The sequence below is a fragment of the Alligator sinensis genome, unplaced genomic scaffold (genome assembly GCF_000455745.1).
Source record: "Alligator sinensis unplaced genomic scaffold, ASM45574v1 scaffold42_1, whole genome shotgun sequence".
In the NCBI taxonomy this organism is placed as follows: Eukaryota; Metazoa; Chordata; order Crocodylia; family Alligatoridae; genus Alligator; species Alligator sinensis.
The window spans coordinates 285,634-297,772 of NW_005842860.1; the positions used below are offsets into that span (position 1 = coordinate 285,634).

Here is a 12,139-nt window from a genome sequence, read left to right on the forward strand (position 1 = left end):
GCAGGGCCCCCCCCTCCTGGCCCGCCACACTCTCCATCAAAGCTGACCTCATGAAGGAAAACCTTGACAGGCTTGATACCTTCAAGTCAGCCGGCCCTGATGGGTTACATCTAGGGTACTCAGGGAGCTGGCAAGCATCATAGCTCAGCCCCTGGCACAGATCTTTGAGAGCTCTTGGCACTCTGGTGAAGTACCTAATGATTGGAAGAGGGCCAATGTGGTGCCTGTCTTCAAGAAAGGGAGGAAAGTAGATCCGGCAAACTACAGACCCAGCAGCCTGACCTCTATCCTGGGGAAGGTCTTGGAAAAGATTATCAAAGAGGCCATCTTATACAAGCTAGCTGATGGCAATATCCTGAGGGGTACCCAGCATGGGTTTGTTGTGGGTAGGTCTTGCTTGACCAATCTCATTTCCTTTTATGACCAGGTGACTTATCACCTGGACAAGGGGGAAGAGATCAACGTTGTATATCTTGATTTTAAAAAAACCTTCGATCTGGTATCCCATGTTCACCTCTTGGCGAAACTGGTTAACTGCGGCCTTGATGTCACCAGGATCCACTGGCTGGGGAACTGGCTCCGCAGTAGGACCCAGAAGGTGGTGGTCAACGGGAACCAATCGTCTTGGTACACTGTGACCAGTGGGGTCCCTCAAGGCTTTGTCCTAGGGCCTATACTATTTAACATCTTCATCAGTGATGTAGACATTGGTGTCAGAAGCGGACTGGCCAAGTTTGCCAATGACACCAAACTCTGGGGTAAAGCATCCACACCTGAGGATAGGAGGGTGATCCAGGCAGATCTGGACAGACTCATGAAATGGGCGGATGAGAACCTGATGGTGTTCAACACCGAAAAATGCAAGGTTCTCCACCTTGGGAGGAAAAACCTGCAGCATCCTTATAGGCTCGGTAGTGCTATGCTGGTTAGCACTACAGATGAAAGGGACTTGGGAGTCATGGTTGACCACAAGATGAACATGAGCCTTCAGTGTGATGCTGCAGCTAGTAAAGTGAGCAAAATGCTGGCTTGCATCCATAGATGCTTCTCAAGCAAATCCCGGGATGTCATTCTCCCACTGTACTCAGCCTTGGTGAGGCTGCAGCTGGAGTACTGCATCCAGTTTTGGGCTCCACAATTCAAAAAGAATGTGGAGAAGCTTGAGAGGGTGCAGAGAAGAGCCAAGCACATGATCAGAGGTCAGGAAAACAGACCTTATGATGAGAGGCTGAGAGACATGGGACTCTTCAGCCTGGAAAAGCGCAGGCTCAGGGGTGATCTGGTGGCCACCTATACGTTTATCAGGGGTGCTCATCAGGATCTGGGGGAATGTCTGTTCACCAGAGCCCCCCAAGGGATGACAAGATCGAACAGTCACAAACTCCACTGTGACCGATTCAGGCTAGACATAAGAAAGAACTTCTTCACTGTCCAAGCCCCCAAGGCTTGGGATAGACTGGAGGTGGTTCAAGTACTCACTTTGAATGCCTTCAAGACACATTTGGATGCTTATCTTGCTGGGATCCTATGATCCCTGCTGACTTCCTGCCCTTGGGGCAGGGGGCTGGACTCAATGATCCTCCAGGGTCCCTTCCAGCCCAAATGTCTATGAAATTAGAACTGGAGCTAAGGTGGTGCCTAATTCTTTCAGGCCCCTTTAAAAGTCTTAGTCTGCCACTGCAAACTCTGACCAATTAAGACTAACCTCAAGGGTAAATGAAAAATAGTTCAGTCTTCAAGTCTTTACTCCTTGGCCTCTCTGCCATGACTGCAGCTAGGATACCAATTAGAGCTGGTTGTGATGGTAGACTTCAAGGATTAAGGTCATTACGCCACTCATATTTGAGTCTCAGGAAAATTGTAGGAACTCCTCCTCTGATTCCTAATGGCAATGTGCATAAATTAGCATTGCATTTATCTAGAGTCTCTTGCAATGGCTTGATATGATTAATTTAGCATTTGGTTTCTCCACCAGGGACACATTAATGCTGCCTTCCTGCTACAGTATCATACCATTTTTACTACTAACATTTATAATGCAAAGCAAATATCCATACTTCAGAGCCAAAGCATCAACCAGACCTGCATATGGAGTTTGGCATCCCTTATCCTATATGCATCCTACACTGTTCAGCTGCTTGAACAGGACTGAATGAGCTCTCATGCTCCCTAAACAAGTGTTTGTTGTGGAAGTCATTTAACAGTCCCACTAATTTCCAATGGCACTTTTAATACAGACACATTTTAATTAAATAGATTTCTTAACTTGAAACAAATGAGGAAACTGGTGGGGGGGGGGTGTTCTTTCTTCTCTTTGTCCTAGCATGTAATCCAATTGTTAAGTCATAGACAGAATCATTGGGTTGGCTAGGGACAACACTGAACTTCCCAGACATACAAGCATGGGTAGATCTAGAATTTTGAAAAGGGGAGTGCAGGTGGTGTGGTCCATCCTCACATATAACACTACACATATTTTTCACGTGAAATTTTATTTAAACCTGAATACAAGACACCCCCCTCCCCCCCTAATAAGATTCTATATATGGAAAATTTATAAATTTGTGAGAATTTTCCAGGTATAAAATCTAAGTATGGGAGGGTTGCCTTGAATCCCATTCCCCCTATTGCAACAGCAGGAAAAGCAGGGGGGGGGCTTGCCCTCTGCCCCACCCACTTCCTCTGCCTGCAGCCTTCCTGCTACCTGCACCCCAAAGCTTCCCACAACCTCTGCCCCTCCCCCTATTCCCCCATCTCTGCCTCTTCCCCACCTGCTCCCCAGTCTACGCCTCTTCTCCCTCCTCCCAGCCTTTACTGTCAGATGCTGTTTAGCCTGCTCCATCCTGGAGCACAGCAAGTGGAAACTCAGCCCTTGCTGGCCATTCAGCAGTGTCAGTGCTGCTGATTGGCCAAGCAGGGGAAGGAGTTTTCATGTGCTCCATACCCAGGAGAGACCCCAGCCTAAGCTGGGGCTAAGCTGCACCTGTCTAAGGGGGAAGGGAAGAGGGGAGCAGAAGGTGAAGAGCAGAAATGGTGGGGGTGGGGCTGGGGGCTGCTGTGAGTGTGACTCTGGCCCTGACGGGCTCACAGCCAGAGTCAGAGCCACAGCAGTCACTAGCTCCCCTCTCCACTTCATACGTGAATATAAGACAAGCAGCTTCCCCCCCATCCCCATGTTGATTGGGGGAAAAAAATCTAATCTTATATTTGAGTAAATATGGTAACATGGTAGGGACCTACTGCTATATTATTCAGTTTAAGACAGTGGTGGCCAAGTATTTCTGCTGGAGGGCCACTTAATGAATTTTGGTGAGCCATCAAAGGACACACACACAAAATCTTTCAGAAGATATCATTTTTATTAAAATCTATAATGTGTTAAATCATATACCTAAATCAAACATCTACTATAAAATATTTTAATTTTATTTCAAAAAATAATGTTTGTCCTGATTTATGTTTTCTTGAGTCATGTTTATAGAGACAATTACATAACAGCTCCAAATAAAGTCTTACTCTTGTACACTGCATGTGTGGAGGGGGTGGATGTGTGCAGAGGGGTGTGGGGCAGTGTGAAGGGGTATGTGTGTCAGGCGGGTGTTGAGCTTTCTGTATGCTAGGTTGTGCAAGCCAGCCAGTAGGGCAGTGCGAAGCTTTGGTCCCCGATTTGATTTAGTGGAGATTCAGCCCTGACACGGGCAGGGTCCTACTGGAGGGTCATGATCTCCTTAAGGCCCCCTTTTCCATGCCAAGTCGGCCCAAGGGCACCCTCTGATTCTCGCCCGCCACGTCTTTGATGTTTAGATAAAGTTGGGAGGCTGCCTTACGCCCTCTTGGTCACTTCCCTCTGTTGATTCTGACCCTGTGATTTCCTGGACTCCTCGTGGGTCTTGTCCTGCAAATAGGTGCTTTGGGGCACCCTAGCCTTATGGGCTATGCGTGGCTCCTACCACCCCTTATACCATGCCCCAAGCCTCGCGATTGGGATGACGTTTTTCGGTCTCTCTGGGCCGCCTCTGTACCGCCGCCCGTCTCTCTGGGCCTCCTCTGTACCCACTCTGGGCCTTCTCAAGAATGCCGCCCCCTTCTCTGGGGCCTTCCACAGTGCTGCCCCCTTCTCTGGGGCTCACTGCGCCCACACTAGGGCTTCCCAGTAGTGCCCCCTCTCCGGGGCTCGCCATGCCCACACTAGGGCTTCTCCATAGCGCCCCCTCTCCGGGTCTCGCCACGGCCACATTAGGGCTTCTCAACCGCCCCTCTCTGGGGCTGGGGTCTATGCACCCTGTACTCAGTGCCCTTACTGGCGCTGGGGGCCCCAACCCGCCGGTGGGCCCTCCAACCCCTTATAGCCTCACCCAAACCACAGGTGTAATAAACAGCAACACAAACTCGAGCCTCCTGGCTATAACTTAAACATAAGCTGCCTGGCTATAACAGCATTGCTCAAGCATCTTAGAGCTGCCATAAGCTGTACCTGCAGTCAGGCTTCTTCCCGCATCCTGGCTTAGGAAACTCCTGCCTCTTTGGCTGCTGGCAGGGAACTGCCTCTGGCCTCAGCTCCCGGGCTTTATAAGAGCCAGGCCCTGCCCCTTACAGTCAGCTGACCTCCTGGTTGCCCTGGCAACCCACAGCTGGGCTCCTTATACCCTGCTAGAGCTTTTCTCTAGCAGTTTCTGCCTTCTAGGAGCAGGGCACCTCAGTGCTCTGCGACAAGCCCGACTCGGTGACCAAATCTCCAAATCCGAATTGAACCAGACGACACTTTAATCTCTCCAAATCAAATTGAAACCCTCCAAATTGATTTGGAGAGATTTGGACAGATTCAGCGATTAGGACATAAAGACAGCTTTAAATGTTTTTTCTACATTCCTCTAGGTAGCAGGGGCTCATGATTGCTACAGTGCTGGGGCAGATGGAGCATCCCATGAAAGCACAGGGGCTCCCCAGTGCACTCGGCAGCAGACTGGGAAGTAGACCAGAAACATTTCCGGGTCCACGAGGGAGCGTGCTGGGGGGCGCCTCCATGGCTCAGTGACTGGTGCCTCTGGGTCTAGGGGTGCACCCGGGGTCCCCCTGTGGCCAATGGCCAGGCCAGGGCAATACGGGGGGCCCTCAGAGTGTTCCCTGGCAGACCCAGAAGTGGACTGGAAGACTTGGAATGTGCACTAATTTAGAAAAACTGCACCAAATGATGGAAAAATAGTCAAAATAATCAAAAGATATGGTAATATTTTTTCCTGTAGCCATTCTAATTAAATGTACATAACTTATTCAGATTTATAAAACAAACCCAAGTCTTCTTGAGTAGCCTGACAATACCTTTAATACTTTACTGTCAGTCATTTCTACATCTGAGTAAATATTACTACACCTGGGTTACAGATTTTAGCTAGGGCAAAAAACAGTCTGCAGGGCTGTGAAACAGAAAGTACCAGGAATGGCAAACAGAAAACAAAATTGCAGTAGAAAAGATAGCTTTAATAGTGGAACACCAAAACCATTAAAAACAAGAGAGAGCTGCTAACACCTCTGGAGTGGAGTGAGATTAGCAAAAATTAGAGATATAATAATGAGCCATTAAGTGAATTGACTCCATCAGCCTGAATAGAATAGAGATGCACTATCCTTTTCAGGCAAGGTTCTTTGCATAGATGTGATATCTTTCATTAGACCAGCTGAGTAGTTGGGACACAGTTCTTTGCAAGCTTTTAGGCGAAATCACCCTTCTTCAGGCATAGGGAGTCTCTGGGTGCTCTCTTCCAGTGAACATGGGAAAGAGCAGGAAAGTTTGATAGGGATGGTCTGGAACATTCCTGAACTCAAAGGAGAGCACACAATAGGGGAACAAGACTAGGAAAGTGACAGATTTTCCATTTCATAAGAAAATACAGGTATTTCAGAAACCTGGCTTACAAATGAAAATTTCAAGATTTTCTATGAAAAAATATTGTCTCACACCCTCATGCTCCCCTCCCCCCCCAAAAAAATTTAGTTTTGCCTTTTTAATGCCTTTAAACGTTTTACATTTTTTAAATAATTTGGAAAAAAGTCCTTTCCACGCTAAAAGTAAACATTTTCATTCCAAAAATGCCCAAACAGGACTCCCCCCCCATAAAAATAATCATCAAAAGAGACAGTTTGTAAAATTTTGACAAAAATCTGCATTTTTCTTAGAAAAAGTTTGAAGAAAAAAAATTCTGATTCATTCCAGAGCTGAACTGAGGTACACCTGACTTTCCTCTGCAGTTTGTGCCTGTGATAGACTCTGGAGCAGCAGTTGGTAAGGATTTGGGGCCACAGTCCAAATCATCCTGGCTTGAGTCCCAGGTGGCTCACTGCCCCTGCCTGGTCTGTTCCTGCCACTTCTCCCTGCTGCCCCACTCTGGTATATGCCATACATACAGCCCAATATCCGTCATTCAGCCATGGCGTGTGAAGAGCAGGTGGCAGTTATTTGTCCATACATGACAGTTGCAGCTCTGACACAAGGCACTTGTATATTACAGGAAGTTGACATAAAATTAATATGTTGATGCTGGCTGGCTGAGCGTTTTACATGACGGAGAAATCTAAGATGGATGTTTTTCTGCAAAAAGTTTCTGATTCAAGCTCTAGCAGTAAAACTAATGACAAGGATGGATCCTACTTTGTTGATCTTGTCTGCATCATTTAAACTTCCAGTGTTTAAATGGGGTCATGCTAAGGAAGAGGTTGGGAAGCCCTGCCCTAGGGAAACATGAACGGCCTTAAGTTACCCCTGGCAGTGTTGGGGTTGAAGAGGTGATGGTAAATCAACAGACCTTCTCAGCTTGGCATACTTTGGCACAGGTCAGGAGCACTGAGGATCTCACCCATTAAATTAAAAGCTGCTTTAAAGTGTGGGCAAGTGTGGGCATTGTCATTCTCCTCATGCTTTGAAAATGCTTTGGTGCATCTCTCCTTCTTTTCTTGTGAACAGTTTAGCCTTTAGATCAGGGGTGGGCAATTATTTTGGCTGAAGAGCCACTTAACAAGTTTGGGTGAGCTGTCGAGGGCCACACACATGATATGATAATTAACAAATTATAGATATAAATAATCATATACTAAAAATCAAATATCTACTATATTTTATTTTAATTTTTAAAAACCTTTTTTTCCTGATTTATGGGGTTTTTATTTTAGTAGTGTATATAGAGGCGATTGGATGTTAACTCAAAATAAAGTCTTACTTTTGTATATTGTGGGGGGGAGGTGTATGTGGTGGTATATACGTGGAGGGCAGGGGTGGGCAAAATACAGCCCAGGGGCTGGATCTAGTCCACCAAATGTTTTTACCTGGCCCATGGCTCCATCTCTGTAGGAGAATTGTATCCAGCCCCTGGCTGCCCTTACTTTCAGTGTCTCTTGCTCTTCTCCTTTCCTCATGCCAGCTGGCTGCAGCAGCAGCCACTCCCCTCCTCTCTCCTCCCTAGCCAGCTCACCCTGTCCTGCCCCCCAGCCCCCAGTATAGGCTCCAAGGCCAAGCTTCTACCCAGTGAGGCTGTCTGCATACTGCTCCAATCCTACACCTGCGGAGTCAAAGATCAAGTAAGGCCTCCCCATTGGCAGGGGAGGAGGTGCAGGGGGAAGAAGACCAGGAGCCATGGATTATCTGGGCTCTGCCAGGCCAAGACCCGGTAGGGGCATGGGCACTGGTGCCGCACTGTGTTCCTGTGTGCCACTTTGGGCTGTGCCACATGGGCACAGCTGGAGCAGCTGGCATGGCTTCTGCCTGACCCTGAGTCCCCAGAACACAGCTAAGTGAGGCAGAAGCCATGCCAGCTGCACCCATGTGGCCTGAAGCAGAGCACAAAAACACAGTGCAGCACCGACCCAGCAGCCAGGGACTTGGCACAGGGGAGGAGGTCCGGGGACAAGCTCCATCCAGGTCAGGAGCCATGGGTCATCTGGGACCAGCTGGTCTGGTGCTGCACTCTGTATCGCCCTACTCCCTGCACTACACCTCCCCCACCCCAAGTTCCCAGCCAGGTTGAGCAAGAGCCACACCAACTGCACCCAAGTAGCCTGAGCCAGTACGTGGGAATACATCATGGCACCAACCTGGCTGTGTGCTGAGGACTTGGGGAGGGGGGGGGGGGGAAAAGGGGGGGGAAAAGGACCCTTGTTCTTTTTGCCCAGGGGTGGGCAATTATTTGGGCTAGAGGGCCACTTAAGGAGTTTTGGTGAGCTGTTGCAGGAGTGGGGGTCAGCAGTTCACTCAAATTTTGGCCCTCCAGCCCAAATAATTGCCCAGCCTTGGTGTAGGGTGTATGTGTGTGGGGACTGTCCACATGCTAGGAGCTAGCCAGTAGGCCTGTGCAAATACAGAAGTATTCAATTCAGATTCAGATTCAGCTGATCTGGAGGATAGCGATTCGATTCAGAGATTTGGATCACTGTCCTGAATCGATTTGGCCAAATCAACTTCGGAAGATTCAGTGCTGATTTGGAGAGATTCGGTGATTTGGATCAGCCAAAGAGAGGCATGGGAAAAGCCCACGTGTCACCCAAAGCCCAACAGAGATTGGACCCAGCTTCCATGCAGTACACGGCGCCTTGCTGAGCCACACTGCACCCATGCCGTGGGGCAGCTGCCATGCAGGTGCCAGGTGGGGGGGGATGTTCCCCGCTGCTCCCCACTGCCCCGTGCTGGGGGGGGGGGTTCTGCCACCAGCACCCAGAGGCCCTGAGTGCCATCCCTGTGACTGCTGAGTGCATTCTTTTTTTTTTTTTTTTTTTTTTAAGTGCCTATAGGCTGGGCCGGCTGGGGCTGGGCAAGACAGCCATGGGGGTCTCTCCCACAGCTCCTCTGGCTGTGCCTGCCTCTGCCCCAGTGGGGGAGCCGCAGGGGCTCTGCCCTGTTGCCGCTTGCCCAGCCAGCATGGGGGAGGTGGGTGCAATGCAGGCGCAGTGTGCTCTGGGCAGCAGCAGGGCAGAGCCCCAGCTCCCAATACTGCCACACTCACATCAATGCTGGGAGCAGGGACTCTGCCCTGCCGCCACTTGCCAGCCAGGAGAGAAGGCACAGGATGCAGGCATGGCAGCATGGGAGCAGGGGCTAAGCCCTGCTGCTGCTTGCCCCCTTCTCCCTGGAGCAAGCCATGCCTGCATCCCACTCCCCGCGCCTGCCCCGGCTGGGCAAGCAGCAGCAGAGCAGAGTCCCCACTCCCAGCACTGCCATGCCCTCATCCTGCGCCTCCCCAACCCCCTCTCCAAGTAACACGCCTCCTGCCCTGGCTGGGCAGCTTGTCCCAGCCCCCACCACAATCCCTCCCTCCGCAACATCCCTTCCTTCCCCGCTCCCCCAACCCCAACACACTTATCAGCTGCCTGTTTAGTCTATGGCCAAATCTCTGAATCAGCCGAATCTTTTTTCTGAAGATTTTCTGAATTGATTTGGATGTTTCAAATTGATTCAGAGCTTTTACTTGGTCTCCCAATTCAATTTGGGTTCAGAGATTTGGTCCCTGAATCAAATCAGCTACCAAAGTTTCACGCAGCCCTACTAGCCAGGGGTGAGGGGAGGGAGATGAAGCAGGGGCCACATGCAACAGACCGAGCCCAGGCAGTGCGGTGCAGATGCATTCTGGTCCCCCCACCCAAACCATGGCTGGCCCTGCGATATTGTGTGTGAGGCTGAGCCCCACCTGCTCCCACCTGGGGTAGTCCAGGTATGGGGCCAGCATCAGCCCCATACCTGCCAGACAGTACTGCCCTGCCCCCAACTCGGCCACACCCAGTGCATATAGCTTCCTGGCAGGGCTGCTGCCTCAGCCACCCAAGTATTGCTCAGCTTCCCCTGCCTCCTGTGGGTCCTTCTCATCCTGCATGGGTGACTGGTGCCACCTTAGCCGGGAAGCATATGCAGACTGGGGGGCATCCTTCCTGTCCATGCTGAAAACCGGGGTACAAGTCCCACTTCCCCCCCCCAATACCACAACAGCTGATTGCTGCAGCCTCTTCTGGCAGTGACTGCAGCCACTTCTGGGAGCAAGCACCAGCCAATCACTGCAGCCACTCCCAGAAGTGGCCCACAGCACCCCGAAGCAGCTGCAGTGATCACAGCGATCGGCCAGTGCTTGCGGGGGGGGGGCACCGGTGCTCCCACCTGCCCCCCTGCCCATCGCCTAAGTGGTGAGCGCAGCCAGTCAGGGGGTGCACTAGTATTCTCAGGGGGTGCACATGCATCCCCCTGCACCCTCTACTGCCCTGCTGCACTGCTTTGGGCATCAGGTAGCACAGGGAAGCTGTGGGGACATGTACTGAGCAGCAGATGCCCAGCCAGGTTGAGGGGAATCTGCAGCCAGGTGACTCCTGCCCCAGCGCAGGGGGCTCCAGTTGCAGCTCCCAGCTGCCTTCCACCCATTCCACCTGCCCAATTCAATGAGCAGCCACCTGTGGGTGGCCAAGTGGATGGAAGGTGGCCAGAAGCTGGAGCTGAAGCCCCATGCAATCGGGCAGGAACCTCCCAACTGCAGCTTCCTGCCCCCCTCCGGCTGCGATTGTGGTGCCCAGAGCACATCCCCACAGCCACCATTGCTTCCCCATGCTACCTGATGTCCATAGTGGCACAGCAGGGGCAAGACAAGGAGGAGGAAGAGCCACTGGAGGCGGGGAAAGCCAAGCAGTACCCAAGTGACTGAAGCCACATCAGGAGCAGCCCTGCCGGGAATCTGTACATGCTGGTCAGGCCCTGGGCTGGCGCCATCAGCAGGTATGGGCAGGAGCCTGACACAAGCTCTCTCAGGCAGGAATGGGTGGGACTCAGCCCTATGTGAAGCACCACAGGGGAAGTTGCAGGCTGGATACAATCAATTGTTGTGTGCTTGCCCACAGGCTGAATACAATCAGTTGGCGGGGCGGATCCAGCCTACAGGCCATATTTTGCCTTTCTCTGCTTTAGATAGAACTTGTCTTGCCCCAGTCCCCACCTCCATGTGACATGGGACACAGTAGTAGAGCAGATAGCAGGCAGGTAGTGCATCAGTCAGGGATCATGCTGGAGTGCTTTCAGTAATGATACAGGGGTTTATGTTATAAGTCTCCACTGCCTCCCTCCCTAGTACACGACCAAAAAGACGGCTGAAGCAAGAAAAAAAGTCTTCCTCCAAACTAGCCACAAGCCACTGCCAGGTGTTGTCACCTTTCTCTAGCAATGGCAGCTGCGTAAAACCCTCACTCACTCCCCTCCCTTCCCTCATAGACATCGCTTGTGGGAACTAAGGAGCAGGTGAGAACTGTATGATGCTGCTACATCTGATGCTGCTACACTTGCTCACAGCTGACTCAGATGAAAACATTTTCTCTAGCACATGGCTTTCTCCTGCTGCTGATTCACTCACTCAGGCTTGTTGTCCCACTGGACCTGGGAGATTTCTGACCTCTCCATCATCCTCCAACCTGCTCCCAGCCATAGCTGCATAATATTATCTAAGATGGACTCCTAAAGAGGACAGATTTAAGTAGTAAACCCACAAAAGCAGGTAAGGAACTTTATCTGTCATGTTTGTATATAGAGAACCTGTAAACAGTGACGTAACCAGGCAAAGGTTGCAGAGCAAAACAGTGGCAGAAAACAGTTGGCTTATGTTCCTATACTTAACCGCTTCTATCGAGGGCAGAGCATTCCATCCAGAGATCCTTCTAGGACATTGCACTAGCACTCACTATTGGGTAACCCCCAGATACTCAACATGGTAATCAATAGGGGTGTGCAAAGTGGGCCCTATTCGATTTGGATTTGGATTCAGCCCAAATCAGGGACAGTGATTCAATTTCTAGATTTAGATCACTGTCCCAGATTCGATTCAGCCGAATCTGAATCTGAAGATTCAATGCTGATTCAGAGAATCAGCGATTCAGATATAGACACAGCTTTAAAAGTTTTTCTACATACCTTGAGGTAGCAGGCGTGGCTACCTCAATCCTGGGGTGCATGGAGCATCCCACAGGAGTGTGGGGCCTCCACGTGCTCAGTGGTGAACCCAGAAATGGACCAGAAGTACTTCCACTCCACTTCCAGGTCTGCTGGGAAGTGCACTGAGGGGCATCCCCGTGCCTCCCTGGCTCCGCGATCGGCCACAGGGAGATGTGCGCCCCCCCCCCCCCCCCACCCCGG

At 50.8% G+C, this 12,139-nt stretch overlaps 1 protein-coding gene across 2 annotated transcripts in view; it reads right to left on the reverse strand.

Moving 5' to 3' along the window:
* LOC102369765 overlaps positions 1–12,139 on the reverse strand; it is a 242,441-nt gene that overhangs the window by 115,616 nt on the left and 114,686 nt on the right. The window contains exon 1 of one of the 2 annotated variants that reach the window (XM_025191804.1): positions 4,475–4,530. The exons of the other annotated variant lie outside the window; for it this stretch is intronic. The gene's annotated coding sequence lies outside the window, so the exon portion shown is untranslated. Of the gene's footprint in view, positions 1–4,474; positions 4,531–12,139 lie in introns of those variants that run through there. 2 annotated transcript variants of the gene reach the window in all.